Source organism: Pristiophorus japonicus, chromosome 8 (genome assembly GCF_044704955.1).
Source record: "Pristiophorus japonicus isolate sPriJap1 chromosome 8, sPriJap1.hap1, whole genome shotgun sequence".
NCBI lineage: Eukaryota > Metazoa > Chordata > Chondrichthyes > Pristiophoridae > Pristiophorus > Pristiophorus japonicus.
In genome coordinates, this window is record NC_091984.1 from 18,964,163 (window position 1) to 18,984,521 (window position 20,359).

The following is a 20,359-nucleotide window of genomic DNA, read 5'->3' on the forward strand; positions in this document are numbered from 1 at the left end:
CGATAAAACCACTATATGAAGGCATGTTCTTTATTTCTTACTTCTGAACTCACCCCTCCCTACCTCTGTTATCGTGCCCCCCTCCCCTACAACCGAGATATCTGCGCTCCTCTAATTCTGCCGTCTTGAGCATCCCTGATTATAATCACTCAACCATTGGTGGCCATGCCTTTTGTTGCTTAGGCCCCAAGCTCTGGAACTCCCTGCCTAAACCTCTCCGCCTCTCTTTTCTTCTTTAAGACACTCCTTAACACCGACCTCTTTGACCAAGCTTTTGATCACCTGCTCTAAATTCTCCTTAATGTGGCTCGGTGTCAAATGTTTTGTCTTATAATATGCCTGTGAAGTGCCTTGGGACTTTTCACTGTGTTAAAGGTGCTGTTTAGATGCAAGTTGTTGTTGTTGTTCCTCCCTACAGTTGAATAGTCCACCTGACTGTCTGGGCTTGCATGTGAACAATGATCATTTGAGTGCTCGTGATATGATACCGTGGATAAAGGTTCAATGGCTGCCAAGAAGAGAAATAGTGTAGTGCCTATGTTATTGGGCAGTAATCCAGAGACCATGGGTGGGAGAGGGTCTTGTGGGCGAAGATCAAAATGTTTTAAATCTGAAACCCTAACCCCAACCCGTCTCCAATGCACCCAGTTCCGGTTTTAAGAGGCGGGGTGGCGGACATGAGACTTACCAGCTCTCCAGAGGCAGGTCAATTATTTAAATATGTTAATGAGGCTACCTGCCTCAAATTTTAGCAGACTTTTAAATTTGACAATTTGTGGGTTCTGGTGCCCTTACTAAAAGGGGCTATGATTTAAAGTTCTATCTAAAATAGTTGTAGAGCTGGTGCTGTCAGAGTTGGTGTGTGGTGGTAATGTTACCAGTGATCTGACCATCCTGGACCAATGATCTGAAGTCTAAATCCCAGCTTGGGCTCATGTGAAGCTAAATGTGCCTGAAGCCATACTAGTCTGAAAACACCAGATCTCATCTGATCTGGGAAGCTAAGTGGAGTCAGGCCTGGTTAGTATTTGGATGGGAGACTGCCTGGGAATACCAGGTGCAGTTGGCTTTAATTTGAAATTTAAAATAGTTGAAGAGCTGTTGCATTGATGAGTGGCTGAGCCAGTCACATGATGTTCACAAGACTCAATAAAACCCCAGTCAGTCGGGTCCAGGTCACCCATGATGAGGTCGGCAGTTGTGAGCCTAGTGGATGAACTGGTAATGTGTAATGTGTAATGTGTAATGTGTAATGTGTAATGTGTAATGTGTAATGTGTAATGTGTAATGTGTAACGTGTAATGTGATTGTTAAACCTTTGTTAATAAACCAACTGGTTCTTAATAGCAATGTGTTGCTATGAATTCTTAAGCAAAGAACCCATGAAGCAAATACATTGCACCCAGGGCTTGGGAAACCTGACTGTTGGAGGGAGGTGAGAACAGCCGAATCCAACAGGTAAGTGCCTGTTCCACACTGCTTGTGGGGCAGGTGTGTTCCTGCCCAGCCCCTCAAGCTTACCTGCTTTCCTCTGCCATGACCTCTTCATCCCCCCATACCTGCAATCTCTTCAATCTGTCTGGCTTACCGGCTGGGGAATGGAGAAAACAAATTCAATTGAGGTCTGGCCCTTAAATTCAAGCAGGACCTCCACGTTGCCCATATGTTTGGGTTTCCAGGCTGTTGCAACGCCACTACCCATTGCCTCCCTGTAAATATTGGGGCCCGTGAGTTCAATTCTCATTCAGGTAGTTTGAGAAATTGAATTCAGTTCAAAATACCCAGAAAGTAAAAGCTGTCCGATTATTGTACAAACTCAGCTTGTTCGCTGGTCCTTTAAGAAAGGAACAGCAAGCTCCTCAGTTGTATCAAACCGCTGCCAAGAATAAAACTGGCATTCTCGTGGTGTGGGTGTCGCTGGCAAGGCCGACATTTATTGCAGCCCGAGAAGTTCCTGGTGAGCCACCTTCTTGAACCGCTGCAGTCCTTGTGGTGAAGGTACTCCCCACAGCGCTGTTGGGAGAGAGTTCCAGCATTTTGCTCCAAGTCAGGATGGTGTGGATAGGAACTTGGAGGTGGTGGTGCTCCCAAGCACCTGCTGCCCTCGACCTTCGAGGTGGCAGAGGTCGCGGGTTAGGGACCGGCTGTCGAAGAAGCCTTGGCGAGTTGCTGCGGTGCATCTTGTAGATGGTACACACTGCAGCCACGGTGCGCCGGTGGTGGAGGGAGTGACTGTTTAAGGACTGCCGATCAGGTGGACTGCTTTGTCCTGGAAGATGGAAAGACTTTGGGGAGTCAGGGGGTGAGGACCTCGCTGCAGAAAACCTGGCCTCAGGTTTAAAAAGGCCTGGTCCAGGGCAGCTTGGAACAGGCAATAAATGACGGCCTTGCCATTGATGCTCAAGTCCCCAGAATGAAATAAAATAAAACTAAAATATGAACATTATTAAAACCTACACTGGTCTGTTAACTCCTTTGGATTCCCAGAAGAGCAATTTTCCACTTGATTTGCCAACGATTCCATGCCACATTTTCATTATTGCTGCTTTCATCACCTTTTTACTTGCCAGATGTCCTTCGGATTAATATTTAATATCAACGCGAGAAATAACACTCCCAAACCAAATAAAAACTGGGTGTTGTTAAAAAAAAACAAATAATGATTAACTCACGCCTTGAAATAGTAAAGAATAAAAAAAAAGCAACACTTTTCTGGGAACTAATCCAAAAAGAATTACCTCATGAGAATTTGAGAAGGTTTTTATGTTCTTTTCTTTTAATCAAATCTGAACAAAGTGAATTAAAATGTTTCTTTTGTGACTGGGCATTTTTAAAGCTGACTCGAGGTCCTTTGTGCTGCTCTGTCTTCGGGACAAACAAACAAACAAATTTCAAGGTATACTAACCAAACCTTCCCGAGGAAACTAAAGAAAGGAAAACGCTTTAATTTTGTGAGCACCATATCGAGTCTCTCACGATGCCCCAAAGTGTCTCACGTACAATAATTACTTTTAAGAGGAGTGGCTGCTGGGCGAAATCAGCAGCCATTTTGCACCCAGCAAGATCTCATAAATAGCAATGGGAATAAGTGACCAGTTTTGGATGACGTTAGTTGAGGGAGGAATATAGGCTAAGACACTGGAAGATCTCCCCTGCCCGACTTCAAACAGTGCCGTGGGATCATTCCCAAACAATGAAAAAAGGCCTGGATTTACTGTCTTATCCAAAGGGTGAATCATCAGTGCCTCAGGATGCTTTACAGACAATTAAGTACTTTTTGAAGTGTGGTCATTGTTGTAATGTATGAAAACACAGCAGATGATGTGCACACACAGCAAGCTCCCACAGACAGCAATATGATCATTGTTATGTATGCAACACCTTGTAACCAGTATTCTACCGTCACCAGAGGGCGCATCTGTTGGAGTCCTAAGGGATCCCAGCATCCCTTGGAAGCATTGCATATAAGCAGGCCTCCCATGCTGTGCCAGCACGCTGGAGTCAGAATAAAGAGACTAAGGCCACACTTACTCAAGTCTACAGTACTCAGTCACATTGCTTTATTTGAGACATAACAATAATGACCAAAAAAATCTGTTTTAGTGATGTTGGTTGAGGGACAAGTGTTGGCCAGGACACCAGGGATAACTCCCTTGCTCTTCTTCAAAATAGTGCCAGAGGATCTTTTACATCCACCAGATGGGGCCGAAAGGTGGCACCTCCAACAGTGCAGTGCTCCCTCAGTACTGCACTGGTGGTGTGCCAGCCTAGATTTGCTGCTCAAGTCTCTGGAGAGGGACAAAATCTAGTGGACTACTGTGGTAATGCAACTGCTGCTGTAAATGCAATAAAAGTCACATGATGTATTGGAGCCATCTTGTAAAGTGTGTTTGTTAGTCATGTCGTAAGAATATATCACAAAACTCACGGCCTCCTGACTCAGAGGTGAGTGTGCTACCAATTGAGCCCTGGCTTATATTTCTAACGATGCCGTTCTCCCTCAGCAGTGAGGGGCCAGGCTCAAAGGCTGTCCATAAAAGCCAGAGGAATTCCTCCCTCAGTACAATCAATTGCTCAGAGCTGTGTGAGAAGACAAATTACCTGTAATTTATGGCTGGCTCAATCAATTTCTCTTCAGAGTATTTTGCAAATTAGTTCTGAATTCTCCTTCTGATTGTTATGGTTTACCCAGGGGTGCAAGAGTAGTGCTGCTTAGTGAGTGTTTGCCCTTATTAGGCTCAATAATGAGTTGAGAAATTGTGTAACTATGTGGTGTCACTCTCAACTCTGTGGTTTGTACAAAGCAAGGAAAGAGAGAAGAACTGGTATTTATATAATGACTTATCCCTGATAAAACACCCGGGATCAGTGTAACCAGAGATAGCCCCCACCCCCTCTTGCTCGCTGACTTTTAATCATACTGCAACGCCTGACTGAAATTAATGAAGCTTTTTTCAATGTCACAGAATCTTACAGCACAGAAGGCGGCCATTCGGCCCATCGGGCCTGTACCGGCTCATGGACAGAGCTATCCAATTAGTCCCACTCCCCCCGGTCGTTCCGCACAGCCCTGCAAGTTTTTCTCCTTCAAGTATATATCCAATTTCCTTTTGAAAGTTATTATTGATTCTGCTTCCATCATCCTTTCAGGCAGTGCATTCCACTGAGGTGGATATGGTTAAAAATAATCAGTCAACCTGAATTTAGGATTGAACTTTGGTAAAACATATTGCTGGAAATGTTGAAACATTGCAGGAGATTTCCAAATCTCCCCGAAACAATCATCAAAACAGCTTGAGGAGCTCTTGTCAGTAAAGTTTACTGCCAAAAACATCAGAAATGGAGAAAGGAATGGGTTTCCTTTTATGTAACGCAGTTCACTTCCTCAGGACATTCATAACTGATGAAGTACTTTCGAAATGTAGTCGCTGTGGGAATGTAGGAGAGCACGGCAGGCAATTTGTGCACAGCTAGGCTCCACCGACAACAATGAGATAATAACCAGAGAAGCTACACTTGGAGTTGGAGTCAATCGCTTCTCAGTTCGCTTTGGGTTGGACACCTGTGAAGCCGCTTTGGGACATCCTGAGGTTGTGAAAGGTGTTATATAAGTGTAATTTCTTTCTTTAGCTCACTTTCTGTGTTTTACAGAAAAGTCACGACACACTATTCCTATTGTGCCTGGATGGCGCGCTGAAGTGTCACACTTGCATGTCACACTTGCGTGTCACAGCTGATGTTAGCTTTAAGCAACATGAAGATAACAGAAATAACAGTGAGTAGAAAAACACTTGTCTGCGAGGGATCTGCTAGTGTATTGATCCAATGAAATACTACAGATTGAGTTTCACTACACATACACAGCACGCCTGCCTTCAGGTTCAGTTTGTGAAATCATTGACCTATTGAACCGTGACATTTTAAAAAGAAATAAGGTTGAGCCCCTCATTAACAGCAGGTCATTGTATGCTAAGATCATTTCTCAATTAAAACAAAGTTAATAAGGGTTCTCACATATCTGCAACTAATAATTACTGTACTGCACTTTAAGAATGATGTGTTTTTGATCATACACAATAGCAATGTGATTATTATATTTTTAATCAGTTAGTCAGAACCAATGCGTGAATATTAGATTAGTTCATTAATTATAAAATAATTATTTCCTCCCTGTTGTCCATGCTTTTGATATCGCTTTACATTCAAAATCACCCAGACTCCACAATCAGTTTGCATCATAGAATCTTACAGCACAGAAGGAGGCCATTCGGCCCATCATGCCTGTGCTGGCTCTTCGAAAGAGCGATCCGATTAGTCCCACTCCCTCCCCCAGCTCTTTCCCCAGAGCCCTGCAAATGTTTCCTTTTCCAATTCCCTTTTCAAAGTTATTATCGAAGTTGCTTCCACCAGCCTTTCAGGCAGTGCATTCCCGATCATAACAACTCGCTGCGTAAAAAATAAATTCTCTCCATCTGGTTCTTTTCCAGTGTCCTCTGGTTACCGACTCTCCTGCCAGTGGAAATAGTTTCTTCCTATTTAGTCTATCAAAACCCTTTCTTGGATATATTGTTGATTCAGTCATACATGATGAAATCAATTGGTTTAATCTGGCCTGTTCGATTGCTTGACATTGCTGATGTTGACGGTTAGCATGATCTCCTTGCGATTAGGTAAAATTGGCATCCAAAGGCCAGCAGAAGAAAAAAACAACAACAACAAGAACAACTTGTATTTTTATAGCGCCTTTAATGTAGTAAAACAACTCAAAGCGCTTCGCAGGAGTGTTATAAGACAAACAAATAAATTTGACGCCGAGCTAGATAAGAAGAAATTAAGGCAGGTGACCAAAAGCTTGGTCAAAGCTGACCACACTTGATCAGCTCCGCTGGGCAGGCCACATTGTTCGCATGCCAGACACGAGACTCCCAAAGCAAGCGCTCTACTCGGAACTCCTTCACGGCAAACGAGCCAAAGGTGGGCAGAGGAAACGTTACAAGGACACCCTCAAAGCCTCCCTGATAAAGTGCAACATCCCCACCGACACCTGGGAGTCCCTGGCCAAAGACCGCCCTAAGTGGAGGAAGTGCATCCGGGAGGGCGCAGAGCACCTCGAGTCTCATCGCAGAGCGTGTGCAGAAATCAAGCGCAAGCAGCGGAAAGAGCGTGCGGCAAACCAGTCCCACCCACCCTTTCCCTCAACGACTATCTGTCCCACCTGTGACAGGGACTGCGGCTCTCGTATTGGACGGTTCAGCCACCTAAGGACTCATTTTTAAAAGTGGAAGCAAGTCTTCCAAGATTCCGAGGGACTGCCTATGATGATGATGATGATGATCAAAGTAGTAGGTTTTAAGGACCATCTTGAAGGAGGAAAGAGAGGTAGAGAGGTGGAGCTTAGGGCCTAGGCAGCTGAAGGCACGGCCACCAATGGTTAAGCCTTTACAATCGGGGATTCTCAAGAGGGCAGAATTTGAGGAGCGCAGATATCTTGGGGGGGGGGGGGGCTGAGTGGTTGTGGGGCTGGAGGAGATTACAGAGATAGGGAGGGGTGAGGCCATGGAGGGATTTGTAAACAAGGATGAGAATTTTGAAATCGAGGCGCTGCATAACTGGGAGCCAATGTAGGTCGGCGAGCACAGGGGTGACAGCGGGATCTTGTTGGGGCAGGTTGACTCTGAGATGATGCACCTGAGGTGACAGAATTTCTGTGACAGACTTGTGGGCATGATGTGCCCACTGGGCTGGTTGACAGTGCTGCAGGGTGCCTTTGATTGACCAACCAATTTGACTCATTGGTGGGACCTGAGCGACGTGCGTATTGCTGGGAGCGGTGAGTCATCTAACTCAGCTCTGACCGACTTAGATAAGCAGTGGGAAATGTACCAGGGCTCGATGTTGCTGAGAGGTGCGATTCTGGGCTGGTTAAACTCCAGCACTGGCCCTATACACTTGAAGGTCCATACCCTTTGGCTTTTTGCTAACCCGCAACTCAGTTCTCTGGGTTTACCGTAATTTGGGCGTGTACCTGTGGCGGGGGGGGGGAGACTGTGCTCCACAAATCGGGCAAACAGTAACTTTGCCTCATGAGGATTTCTTGGAGACTGGAGCAGGGTAATGAGCTCCCACGTGTCTCAACTTGACTCAGTTGGTAGCACGCTCACACCTCAGTCAAAAGGCTGTGGTTTCAAGCGACACTTGAGCCCACAACTTTGGCTCACCCGTCAAAAAAAAAAAGAAAAAGACTTGCATTTATATAACGTCTTTGGGAAGCTGATGACAACCTACACGTGGTCTCCCTGTGTGTGCTACTTCACCGAGAACTTGGCAGCTAATGTCATCAGAAGACGACCCAATCCAAAAGCATCCTCCCGATCTGAAAAGCATGAAAGCATCAAACATTTCAATGAAAGGCACTTTTCATGACTAATCAATCAAAATAATTGGCCCAGCACTCCAGAATGATCAACTCAATGTTGGAGGTCTATTTAGAGTGAAGTGTGAGGTCTTGCCAAGAGAATTTAGAACACAAACACAATCGGCGTTCTCGCCCTCCAAGAAACCCACTGGCCTGAACCTGGCACATACTGGATACAGATTCATGGATTCCCCATGATAGCGTGCCGATACCACGCGAAATACGGTATGGCCACATACGCCCGGGGCCGGCCTAATTGCCGAAGCTGAAGAAGTCGCGCCGGTAGACAGCTCACCGTTTTCCATCACAATCAGAGTGGGCAAGCTGTCCGTCGTGAACGTCTACCATCCGCCAATGGAACCACGGCCAACCATTGCCCTACCAACCACGAACCACTCAGTCATCTACATCGGCGATTTCAACAGCCGCCACTACATGTGGGGTGACCAAAAAGCAGACCGAGCGGGCAAACAACTAGAAGACCCGGCACTGGCCTCTGTTATGCATCTCGTCTCCGATGCCAAACAGCCTGACACCTTTTTTTTGCTGCCCGCTGGCAGAAGGAATCCTCACCGGGCCTCTGTCGCACGGCCAGTGACAGCAAAGCACCTGCCCCCGAAAGATTCTTAAGAACTTCTCCCACTCGCAACACTGACCCAGCATCGTACATGTAGGGATCGAGGTGCCGATCATCGCCTCAGTCCCCAAACCAAGGCGGAACTTCCGTAAGGCTTCATGGCCCACCTTCACGAGCATTGTCGAGGACACAATCCAGAGAATACCGCCGTCCCCAAGCAACTGTGCCCGTTTTGCTCGACTGCTAAAAGTGGATGATGCCAGAAGCATTCTGCACGGCTACAGGAAGGAATACGGGCCGGGCTGGTCCCAGGAGAGTCAGAGGCTGCTGGCACAGGTCAATGCCACTCAAGACCCGGACACAGCAACAGCATTTATGGATTCCCTTGACAAAGGCAGGCTAGCGTGATGGCGAGTAGCCACCGAAAACCTGGATTTCTCACACCCCAGAAGCCTCAGAGCAGATGCGGCCTGCCTCCTAGCCAACTCAAAGGTAACAACTCGTCCCCAAAACCAACGCAGAGTGAAAAAGCTGCTTAAGCTCTCTCTGCAAAAAGCTGCTCCGTACACCGCCTTTTCGGTGGCCTTCACCACGGAAGAGGTGGACACAGCGCCACCGGGATCGATGGCGCCTACCCAGAATTCCTCAAGAACCAGGGTCCAAAGGGACGGATGTGGCTTGCCAGACTAACCGCTAATATCCTTGACACTGGGATAATCCCAGGAGTTGGCCCCCATTGCCATCCTAAAGCCAGGAAAGCCAGCCAACGATCCCAAAAGCTACTGCCCCATCGCCCTTCTGTCTACAAGGTGGTCGAACGGCTCGGTCCTTAACCGGATGAAACCGGCTTTAGGAGCCGCCCACCCAAACGAGCAGGTGGACATCAGAGAGGGAAGACGTGGCTCTGACCAGGTCCTCACATGCAGCACCAACACTGGGGCAGGGTTCCAGAAACAGCTAAAGACCGGAGCTGCCTTCATAGACTGGCCATCGGCGCCATGGTCTGCTACTGAAGCTGTCAATGATCATCCAGTGCCGCAAGGCTCTCAGGCTCATCAACACCCAAACGAGCAACCGTAAGCTCCACGTCTGTCTTGGTAGCAAGACCAGCCGAACTCGGGGAACTCAACAGTGGTCTGCCACAGGGGTCGGTCATGCCCTGCACCAAATCCCGGAAGTTCATCTATGCTGATGACATAGCACTGCTGACGCAGGCATCAACGTTAGAGTAAGCAAGTACGGCGCTAACAAGTGACCTGGATCTACTGGGGCACTACCTCTGGACCTGGCGGCTCCGTCCCAATCCAGAGAAGACAGTTGTGCCGGCGTGCTGTGCCGACGTTGGATCTGGACAACAACGCCGCCCGGGAAAGAACTCAACGTTTCCTCTGCTGAAGGCGCCGTAACCATGAGCCCCACCCAAAATACATGGGGCGCCACCCTGGACAGGACTCTGGCCTATCGCCCTCTTCTCACCAACACCGGTCAAAAAGTAAAAACCAGGGAGAACCAGCAACTCAAGGAGAGCACAGCCAGAACACTTTGACTGCAACAGTGGTTCGAGTCTACTTTGCTGCAGAAAGCTGCTCTGCCTCATGGTCCTGCAGACGCCACTCAAAGATTGTGGATGTGCAGCTAAACGCTGCCATGAGGACGGTGTCAGGGACTCTCAGTCCCACTCCAACTGAATGGTTCCCGGTGGTGTCCCACTTTGCCTCACCAGCCATTTGCCATGACGTCACCCGTGCTCCGTGAGATGGAAAAAGTCATGAGCAACATCGCCCTTCCCATTCACGAAGGCTTGAAAAACCCTCCACGAGAGCACTTAAAATGACGCCGGCCATTCTGAGAAACAGCAGGCAATATTCACGCAGCGGGTATCGACCCACTATCCAGACGCAGGCAACATAATCAACACCTCATCACTGACCCAACAGTAGAGGTCCCGGGCTTCGACCTCCCTCGAAGACAGTCCCAATCCGCACAGGGCACAGGCGATGCAGCCACCTCTCCACCAGTGGAAGGTGAGGGATGACCCAAAGTGCGACTGTGGCCTTGAGTCCCAGACCATGGAACACATCACATCAACCCACCCTCTGAGATCTGTAGCGGGAGGCACCTCATTTCTCCACCCGGCCTCATCAAATGGAAAGCCAAACTAGACATCCCAGCATAAGCTTTTCCTGTCATATGAAACAACAACAACATAGCGCCTTTCATGACCTCAGGATGTCCCAAAGCATTTACAGTCAATGAGATACATTTTGAAGAGTAGTCACTGTTAGAATGCGGCAGCCAATTTGCACACAGCGAGCTCCCACAAACAGTAATGAAATAAATGACCAGATAATGGCCCAGAAATTGCGGCCTCCCTGGGTCCGTACGGAATTTCTATGGACCCGGGAAGGCATCGGAAAAGCCGGTTTTCAGCGCGCAATGCACATGCGCTAAAAAACGTTTTTCCCAATCTGTCAAGTTTCTGGCTTGACAGATCCTCCGCAATCTTGCCCTTGCAAATGTCCTCAAAACTCTTGTGCCTGATAAAAGCAGGCGCATAACCTACTTTTACAGGCGTAAGAGTTTTAAAATACACAAAAACATTTTAAAATAAAGTTATAAAAACACATTTTATTGTTAAAAACCCTCCCCATTATGGTAAGTTTATTTTGAAGCATAATTAAAAAAACTTTTTAAATACATTAATAACTTTAATTTACATTAATAAAAATATGTTGTGCATTTTTTCTATCTTTTATTAATGTTTTGAGGATGTTTCTCATTCATAGTAATAGGAATTTCAGACTTACGAAACTCCTATTACTATGAATGAGAGTATATTATACTTGATTGGCTGCCCAGAGTCATGTGACTCCAGCTCCAGGTCTGCGCAGGCCCTGATGTGGACGCGCTGTGAGTTGCTGTCAGGAAAGGTCTCAGGACCGGGATCTCGCGTGGGCGCAGCGGGATAAGGTAGGTGGGCATCTTTTTTCTAAAATCTATTCGATCGCCTGTGGGAAGGAGAAACCGGGATTTCTGGGCCATTATGTTTTTTGAGGTGTTGGTTACAGGATAAATGTTGACCAGGACACTGGCAGAACTCCCCTACTCTTCTTCGAATTAAAGCCTTGGGATCTTTTACAATCACCTATGACGGCAGACAAGGCCTCAGTTTAATGTCTCATCCGGAAGACAGTACCTCCGACATTGCAGCACTCCCTCAGTACTGTATTGAAGTGTCAGCCTAGATTATGGGCTCAAGTCTCTGGAGTGGGACTTGTACCCACACAATTTTCTGATTCAGAGATGAATGTGGTACCATGGAACCAATGCAATATTGAGTGAGTGCTGCATGGCTCACAACACGACTCAGAGGTTCAAATCTTCGGAAGGAGCGTTAAACCTATTCTGGCGATTGCAATGGCATCATTATTTAAAGAAGGATAAGGAGTTGTCATGGCCAATTCAGCATCATATAACCCTCACCTACCACTGTCCAAAAAAAAGGATTAACTGGTTATGCATCTGATTGAGGTTTGTGGGATCTTGCTGTGTGCAAAAGTGCTGCAAGTTTTTCCTCATAATTATAATCACTGCATGTGAAAAAAAGAAATGATTTGTTACATGAAAAACACATTGAACTGTTTCTCAGAGATGTGTGAGAATGCTGAAATGCAAATCATCCCTTCCTTTTCAGAAACACAGCTGACCAAAGATATTTCAGCATAAATAAAACTGACAGCTTGAATATAAGTACATAATAAAGATGTGCTTGTTGTGGAGATGTTGTACAGTTTAGCGCAGATCATTGTGTACAGGGACTGTCTTGGCTGTCTCAGTAGATCATTTTAATCAGAGTCGCCTCCGCCAAACGCGACCATAGAAGAACTTGCATTTCGTGTCGTGACTTTCTCAGCCTAAGGACATCCCGAAACGCTTCACAGCCAATGAATTACTTTTGGAGTGTAGCACCTGTAGGCAAAGGTGGCAGCCAGTCAGTGCACAGAAAGATCCCAGATACCAGCAAATCAGATAAAGAACCAACTAGTCTGCATTCGGTTAGCCATGAGAATCTTAGCCAAAGTCTGCCCAACCTCTACTGCAAAGTAAACCCTGGTCGTTGAAGACCTCAGGCTTTGCTTGGACCTGGGCCCATATTACTTGGTACCCATGGAACCTTAAGCAAGTCACTGACCATTCCACATGCTTCCCGTAGGTCAACGACCAGGGTCTACTTTGCAGCGGAAGTTAGGCAGACCCCCTTGCACCCCCATGTCCCTCTGCTCTTGCATCCCCCTCAAAATAATACCATTTAGATGATACTGGCTCTCCATGTTAATTCTCCTAAAGTGCATTACCTTACACTTATCCACATTAAATTGCATCTCCCATATGTCTGCCCATTTCAACAGTTTATGTCCTCCTGAAGTCTGCTACTATCCTCCTCACTATTTACTATGTTGCCAGGTTTTGTATCACTGCAAACTTTGAAACTGTACTACCTATACCCACGTCAAGGTCATTTATATACATAACAAGAAAAGCAATGGTCCAAATACTGATCACTGGGGACTCCACTGCATACTTCCTCCAGTCAGAAAAACAACCATTCAACACTACTGTCGACCTCCTATCTTTAATCTCAGCATTTCTATTTTACAAATGAATCTGTTATGTGGGACTTAATCAAGTCTTCTGAAAGCCCATATATACAACAGCAACTACACTGTAGTTGCTGTTGTATATATGGGCTTCATGAACCCTCTCTGTTCCTTCATCAAAGAACTCAATCAGGTTAGTCAGGCATGATTTGCCTTGGAAGGAATAATAATGGAATCCCTACTAAAGGAGAAAATAGAAGAACACCTAGAAAGTTCCAGATCTCGGAGGACAAATACACACATCACTAAAAGTTGCAACACAGATTAGCAAGGCCATAAAAAAAGCAAACTAATCACTAAGGTTTATTTCTTGAGGTGTAGAATTGAAAAGTAGGGAAGTTATGCCAAACCTGTATCGAACCTTAGTTAGACCACACTTAGAATACTGCGTATAGTTCTAGTCACCATATTAGAAAAAAGATATAGAGGCACTGGAGCGGGTGCAGAGAAGATTTACAAGGATGATACCAGAAATGCGAGGGTATATATATCAGGAAAGGATGAACAGGCTGAAGGTTGAAGCGTGACCTAATAGGGGTCTTTAAAATTATGAAATGTTTTGATACAATTGATACAGAGAGAATATTTCCACTTATGGGGAAGAGCATAACTAGAGGCCATCAATATAAGATAGTTACCAAGAAATCCAATAGGAAATACAGAAGAAACTTCTTTACCCAAAGAGTGGTGAGAATGTGGAACTCGCTACTACAGGGAGTGGTTGAAGTGAACACAGTATAGTAAGGGAGGCTAGACAAGCATATGAGGGAGAAGGAAATAGAGGGTTATGCTGATAGATTTAGATAAAAAACAGGAGGAGGCTTGAGTGAAGCATAAACGCCAACATGGACTTGTTGGGCCGAATGGCCTGTTTCTGTGTCGTACATTCTATGTAATCCTATGTAAATCCATGCTTGCTGTCCCTTAATAACCAATGCTTCTCCAAGTCAGAAGTAATTTTCTCCTTGACAATGGTCACTAGTAGTTTTCCCACCGCTGACGTTAGACTAACTGGTCTGTAGTTACCAGGTTTATCTCCCCCCCACCCCCCCACCCCCTTTTTTTGATCAAATATCTCCCTGCCCTCCTCTTCCATTGTGACAGTAACACTTGCAATTCTCTAGTCCTCGGCACTACTTTAGTATCCAAGGAGCATTGAAGGAGTGTCTTCAGAACTTCTGCTATCTCCACCCTTGCTTCCCTCAGCAACCTAGGATGCATCTCATCTGGATTAGGTGAATTGTTAACTTTTTGAGTGATGCCAACCTATTTAGCACCTCCTTTTTCTCTATTTGTATCTTATCCAATATTTCCCTGCCCTCCTCTTCCATTGCGACATTAACTTCATCCTCTTGATTGAAATCAATTCTTAAAAAAAAAAGAACCAAAACACAGTCATCATCACTCACTGCAAGGCTTCAGCATTGATCGGGGCCTGACAGCAGATTATTTATGTTGCCTGGTTACTAATCAGAGTCTGATGGCCAGGTTGGGCTCTGTGCCAGCTGGCTCGTGGCACAGTGCCGTTTCCAACGGCTAGGTCTCTAGTTTTGAGAGTGCTGGTCAGAGTGTCCATGCTTTCAAAACAACTCTGCACCAGCTTGTAGTGTCCAGAAGGTCATGGAATCTTACAGCACAGAAGGAGGCCATTCGGCTCATCGTGCCTGTGCCGGCTCTTTGAAAGGGTGATCCGATTAGTCGCATGCCGCAGGTCTTCCCCATAACCCTGCAAATTTTTCCTTTTCAAGTATTTATCCAATTCTCTTTTGAAAGTTACCATTGAATCTGCTTCCACCACCCTTTCAGGCCGTGTATTCCAACTTGCTGCATAAAATAAATTCTTCTTATCTCCCTTCTGGTTCTTTTGCCAATTATCTACAATCCTCCCTCCAGTTGGAACAGTTTCTCCTTATTTACTCTCTAAAAAAACCCTCATAAGTTTTACCTCCATCAAATCCCCGCTTAAACTTCTCTGCCCTAAGGAGTGCAGTTCTGGTCACCACGTTACAGGAAAGATGTGATTACACTGGAAAGGGTGCAGAGGAGATTGACAAGAATGTTGCCTGGACTGGAGAACTTTGGCTATGAGGAAAGATTGAAGATGCTGGGTCTGTTTTCTTCGGAACAGAGGAGGCTGAGGGGAGACCTGATTGAGGTGTATAAAATGATGAGGGGCCTGGATAGAGTGGATAGGAATGACCTGTTTCCCTTGGCAGAGGGGTCAACAATCAGGGGGCATAGATTTAAAGTAATTGGGGGGAGGAATAGAAGAGATATGAGGGGAAATTTCCTCACCCGGAGGGCGGTGGGGGTCTGGAACTCGCTGAAAGGGTGGTAGAGGAAAAGATACTTGGATGTGCACTTGAAGTGCCATAACCTTCAGGGCTACGGAACAAGAGCTGGAAAGTGGGATTAGGCTGGATAGCTCTTGGTCGTCTGGAGCGGACACAATGGGCCGAAATGGTCTCCTTCCATGCTGTAAATTTCTATGATTCTATGAGAACAATCCCAGCTTTTCTAATGTATCTGCAGTCAGGAACCTCCAGGCACTTTTAAAATGACTGCACAGGGAGTTAGACATTGCATGGTGACTGTAAGTGGTGTCAGATGGTGTACTCCACAGGGTCTCACAACATCCCACTCCTGAACAGGTCTGGTAGTGGAACCACAGTTATACTGTCACTTCTGTATCGTTGGGAAAAAAGCCAAAAATCCCTTCACGGTGAAACAAAAGCAGCAGTGTGATTTTATGGCCAAAATGTCTTCACAGTGGGCTAATGCAGAGTTACAGATTGAAATGAAGGTGAGCACCCGCACATGGATGAAAGGATATAATACATTGCCGAGGTATAACAAAGTATTAGGTCAGATTAATTCACTGTAGGGATCTGGGCATCGCTGGCGACATTGGCATTTTTGCCCATCCCTAGTTGCCTTCAGAAGGTGGTGGTTGACCATCTCTGAAATCCATTGTAGTGGTTTGATACAACTGAGTGGCTTGCTAGACCACTTCAGAGGGCAATTAACAACATCAACTTACATTTATATAGCATCTTTAACGTAATAAAAAGTCCTAAGGTGCTTCACAGGAGCGTTATCAACAAAAACAAAATTTGACACCGAACCATATAAGTAGATGGCGGGGTAGATGACCAAAAGCTTGTTCGAAGAGATAGGTTTTAAGGAGTGTTTAAAAGGAGGACAGATAAGTTGTGAGGTAAGAGCTTTAGGGAGGGAATTCCAGAGCTTAGGATCTAGGCAGCTGAAGGCACTGTTGCCAATGGCAGAGCATTTAAAATCGGGGATGGTCAGAATGTCAGAAATAGGCAGAGCGCAGAGGTCTGGGGGGATTATAGGGCTGGAGGAGATCAGAGAGATAAGGAGGGGCTAGGCCATGGAAGAATTTGAAAACAAGGATGAGAATTTTAAAATCGAGGCGTTGCTTAACTGGGAGCCAATGTAGGTCAGCGAGCACAGGGGAGATGTTGCAAGTTAGATCACGGGCGACAGAGTTTTGGATGACCTCAATTTTGTGGAGGGTAGAATGCGAGAGGCCCGCCAGGAGTGCATTGGATAGTTATTACAATATTACAAAGGTGGAAGTGGGTGGTTTTAGTGATAGAATGCATATGAGGTAGGAAACTCAATTTGTGATCAAATATGAGGCCAAGGTTGTGGACAGACTTGGTCAGCCTTCGACAGTCAACTTGATATGGGACAGGAGTCACATATAGGCCAGAGAGGGTAAGGACCAACGTTCCCTGTAAGCTACGCGGTCGCTCCAGGGACCTTGTGCAGGCAGCTTGCCGGCTTTTCAATGTAAACACCATGCTTTAAAGGGGCTGTGCAGCACCAAATATAATTAGAGGGAACATAGGTAAGGACGGCAAGTTTCCTTCCCTAAAGGACATTAATGAACCAATTAGGTTTTTATGACAATCGAACAGCTTCATGGACACGTTTCCATTCTCTTTTTTTATTATTAGACTAAAAATCTCTTCTTAAAACTACCATGGTGTGATTTGATTTCACATTCTCTGAGTCAATCATTGAGACCTTTTTATTGCAAGTCCAGTAACAGAACCTCCACACTACAGTACAACAATGACAACGTGCATTTATATAGTGCCTTTAATGTAGTAAAAGGCTCCAAGGTGCTTCACAGGATCATTACCACACAAGGAGATATCAGGACAGGTGACCAAAAACTTGGTCAAAGAGGTAGGTTTTAAGGAGCGTCTTAAAGGAGAGGAAAAAGGTAAAGAAGCGAAGAGGTTCATGGAGGGAATTCCAGAGCTTAGAGCCTAGGCAGGTGAAGGCTCAGCTGCCAATGGTAGGAGATGATAATTAGGGATGCACAAGAGGCCGGAATTGGAGGAGTGCAGAGATCTCAGAGGGTTGTGGGGCTGGAGGAGATTACAGAGATATGGAGGGGTGAGGCCATGGAGGGATTTGAAAACAAGGATGAGAATTTTGAAATCAAGGCATTGCTGGACCGGGACCCAATGTAGGTCAGCGAGCACAGGGGTGCTGGGCATAACCATTACACTACACTAGTCCTATAGGATCAGGGTAGAGGGTCAGATGAAAGGAGGAGTGAAACATTCATGGGTGATGGTTTATGTGTTGACACCAATAGTACAGGTACTTCATTGGCTGTAAAGTGTTTTGGGGAATTACTGAGACTTCATCAGGTGCCATAGTTGTTACGTCTTGAATAAAGTGTCAGACCAGATGCTGTAAGCTCAAAGTAAATGTGACCATAGTCCTTTATTACAGATCTCAGAGTGCCTCTCCAGCCTGTGAGGCCTCCTTATATACAAGTGCTCCCAAGGGATTGTGGGATCCCTTGGGACTCCAGGGGATAAGCCCTCTGGTGGTTAGACATGGTATTTACAGGTTTACATACATAACAACACTCCCCGCTCCCCCCCCCCCCCACCTCCCCCAAGTCAATAGTGTAACTATTTACAATGTGAGTCAATCTGGGGCCTTTCTTTCCCTGGTTGATCGTCTCGGTGCAAATGCTGGTTTTGGTGAGTCGTTTGTTGGGCTCTCGCTGGGCTGCTGCACAGCTGGCCTTGCTGGGCTGTTAGGGGTGGTAAGTCCTGCTGGGCTGCTGTGGGTGATGGGTTCTGCTTCATGGTCAACCGCTGGGGGTTGCCATTTGAATGTGTGTTGGAGGGTCGAAAAAGGTGGAGTCTATTGTGGGTTGGTTTGGATAGACCGTAAATCTGAGTTTGATTTGGTCCAAGTGTTTCCTGCAGGTGAGTCCATTTGAGAGTTTGACCACAAACACCTTACTCTCCTCTGTGGCCAAAACAGTGCCAGGAAGCCACTTGGGACCTTGTCCATAGTTCAACACAAATACAGGATCATTTATCTCAATTTAGTGTGACACATTTGCGTGATCATGATATGTATTCTGGTGAAGCCGCCTGCTCTCTACCTGTTCGTGCAGATCAGGGTGGACTAACGAGAGCCTTGTCTTAAGTGCCCTTTTCATGAGCAGCTCAGCGGGAGGGACCCCAGTGAGCGAGTGGGGTCTTGTGCGTTAACTAAGCAGGACTCAGGATAAGCGAGTCTGCAGTGAGCCTTCAGTTACCCTTTTCAAGCTCTGCTTGATTGTTTGAACTGTTCGTTCTGCCTGACTGTTGGATGCTGGTTTAAACGGGGCAGATGTGACATGTTTGATCCCATTGCGGGTTATGAGTTCCTTGAACTCGGTACTGGTAAAGCACGGCCCATTGTTACTTACAAGGACATCAGGCAGGTCATGCATGGCAAACATGGCCTGTAGGCTTTCAATGGTGGCAGCGGATGTGCTTGCCAACATTATCACATATTCAATCCATTTGGAGTACACATCTACAACCACAAATAACATTTTTCCCAAGGATCGGCCTGCATAGTCGACATGGACCCTGGACCATGGTTTGGAGGGCCAGGACCATAAACTTAGCTGCGCTTCCCTGGGTGCATTGCTGAACTGTGAACATGTATTACATAAGTCTGTATCGATACAGGGCCACCACACGTGGGATCTGGCTATCATTTTCATCATTACGATACCTGGGTGGGTGCTGTGGAAATCACTGATGAAAATGTTCCTGCTCTTTTTTGGCACCACTACCTGATTACCCCATAGGAGGCAGTCTGCCTATATAGACATTTCATCTTTGCGTCGCTGGTATGGCTTTATTTCCTCCTGCATCTCTAACGGGATACTAGAACAACTCCCATGGAGCACATAGTTTTTTTTACTAAGGACAGTAAGGGGTCCTGGCTCGTCCAGGTTCTAATTTGTCGGGCGGTAACAGGTGATTGCTCACTCTCGAATGCTTCCATTACCATAACTAAATCTGCAGGCTGTGCCATCTCCGCCCCTGTGGTGGGCAATGGGAGCCTACTGAGAGCATCGGCACAGTTTTTTCTGTGCCTGGCCTGTGGCGGATGGCGTAGTTGTATGCGGACAACGTGAGCGCCCATTTCTGGATGCGGGCCGATACATTCGTATTTATCCCCTTGCTTTCAGAAAAAAAGGATATTAGCGGCTTATGGTCGGTTTCCAATTCAAATTTGAGCCCGAACAGATATTGATGCATTTCCTTTACCCTGTAAACACACGCTAACGCTTCTAACAATAGACTCCCCCTTTATCGACCATACTGTAGGCCCTCTCGGCCTTCGACAGAGTTCTGGATGCATAAGTAATCGGTTGCAATTTCCCAAATTCATTAGCTTGTTGCCACACACACCCGACCCCGTACGATGACGCATCACATGCTAGTATCAAACGTTTACATGGAGCGTACAACACAAGCAATTTGTTTGAACATAACAGCTTCCTAGCTTTCTCAAAGGCATTTTCTTGGCTCTTACCCCATACCCATTCATCTCCTTGATGCAGTAGAGTGCAGGGATTCTAACAATGTGCTAAGAGCCGGTAAGAAGTTACCAAAATAGTTCAGGAGTCCGAGAAATGACCGCAGCTTCGTCACGTTCTGTGGACTCGGTGCGTTCTTGATTACCTCCGTCTTCGAATTAGTGGGCCTGATGCCATCCGCCGCGATTCTTCTCCCCAGGAACTCCACTTCAGGCGCCAGGGAAATACTCTTCAAGCGTTTTAGCTTGAGCCCTGCAAGATTAAGCCAACTAAGAACCTCCTCGAGGTTCTGCAGGTGCTCGACGGTGTCCCGACCTGTAACC

The 20,359-nt window shown here is 46.3% G+C and overlaps 1 protein-coding gene and 1 pseudogene across 1 annotated transcript in view; one reads left to right on the plus strand and one right to left on the minus strand.

The window, feature by feature from the left end:
• The window catches only part of st6galnac3 (ST6 (alpha-N-acetyl-neuraminyl-2,3-beta-galactosyl-1,3)-N-acetylgalactosaminide alpha-2,6-sialyltransferase 3), a 229,311-nt gene that overhangs the window by 27,722 nt on the left and 181,230 nt on the right, over positions 1–20,359 (minus strand). The window lies entirely within an intron of this gene.
• LOC139269837 (5S ribosomal RNA) lies at positions 951–1,069 on the plus strand (annotated as a pseudogene).